General features: G+C 60.5%; 1 protein-coding gene across 1 annotated transcript in view; it reads right to left on the bottom strand.

The window, feature by feature from the left end:
• Nucleotides 1-423, bottom strand: part of rest (RE1-silencing transcription factor) — a 41,318-nt gene extending 40,895 nt beyond the window's left edge. Inside the window, exon 1 of the mRNA XM_068030394.1 lies at nt 310-423. The gene's annotated coding sequence lies outside the window, so the exon portion shown is untranslated. The remainder of the gene's footprint in view (nt 1-309) is intronic.
• Nucleotides 424-1,379: the final 956 nt, after the last annotated feature.

The raw sequence follows: 1,379 nt of genomic DNA, 5'->3' as shown, positions 1-1,379 counted from the left end.
TGAACCTCTCGCTGTCCAGACTGAATAAGGCCGGGGGGGAGGGGGGAGGGGAGAGGGGTAGTTCGCAGGGCGGCTCCCCTCCCCACCACCCCGGTCAAACCAGTGAGTGAGGAGAGCCTGGGGTGGCGGCAAGCGGGAATGCCAGCCTGCTGCCCCCTGCCCCGATTGGTGGGGGTTCGGATTGGGGTCCGGGCCGGGCCTGTTCTGCGATCAGCCCTGGACAGCGCCTTTGAGCCGCAGCCACCTCCCGCCCCACTCCCCCACCAAACCAAGAATCTTGCTGCCCCCGCGCCCCTGAGCTCCTCTCACCTGCAGCCAGGCTCCGGCCCAGCCGCTGCTCACTTTGCTGCTCTCCGCGCCTCACATTCCTTCACACCGAGCGGCCGAGCCAAAGTTTCAGCCCCAACTCCAGCAACAGGTCTTCCGTCCGCACAGGCCACTGACGTCAACACGCCAGGCACAGCTGTCAGCGCGGACCCGTCCCCCCCGTCCCCTTAAACAGGACAGTGCTGCACCGACTATAGGGATCACATTCTCCCCCCCGTCCCCTTAAACAGGACAGTGCTGCACCGACTATAGGGATCACATTCTCCCCCGTCCCCTTAAACAGTAGAGTGCTGCACCGACTATAGGGATCACACTCTACTCCCCCCCCCCCCCCGTCCCCTTAAACAGGACAGTGCTGCACCGACTATAGGATCACACTCTCACCCCCCCCCCGTCCCCTTAAACAGGACAGTGCTGCACCGACTATAGGGATCACATTCTCCCCCCTTCCCCTTAAACAGGACAGTGCTGCACCGACTATAGGGATCATATTCTCCCCCCCGTCCCCTTAAACAGGACAGTGCTGCACCGACTATAGGGATCACATTCTCCCCCCGTCCCCTTAAACAGGACAGTGCTACACCGACTGTAGGGATCACATTCTCCCCCCCCCCGTCCCCTTAAACAGGACAGTGCTGCACCGACTATAGGGATCACATTCTCCCCCCCGTCCCCTTAAACAGGACAGTGCTGCACCGACTATAGGGATCACATTCTCACCCCCGTCCCTTAAACAGGACAGTGCTGCACCGACTACAGGGATCACATTCTCCCCCCCGTCCCTTAAACAGGACAGTGCAGCACCGACTATAGGGATCACATTCTCCCCCCGTCCCCTTAAACAGGACAGTGCTGCACCGACTATAGGGATCACATTCTCCCCCCCGTCCCCTTAAACAGGACAGTGCTGCGCCGACTATAGGGATCACATTCTCCCCCCCGTCCCCTTAAACAGGACAGTGCTGCACCGACTATAGGGATCACATTTTCCCCCCCGTCCCCTTAAACAGGACAGTGCTGCACCGACTATAGGGATCACATTCTCCCCCCCG

Source organism: Heterodontus francisci, chromosome 4 (genome assembly GCF_036365525.1).
Source record: "Heterodontus francisci isolate sHetFra1 chromosome 4, sHetFra1.hap1, whole genome shotgun sequence".
Lineage (NCBI taxonomy): Eukaryota > Metazoa > Chordata > Chondrichthyes > Heterodontiformes > Heterodontidae > Heterodontus > Heterodontus francisci.
Note: the sequence above shows the minus strand (reverse complement) of the source record. Positions and strands in the feature narration are given on the sequence as shown.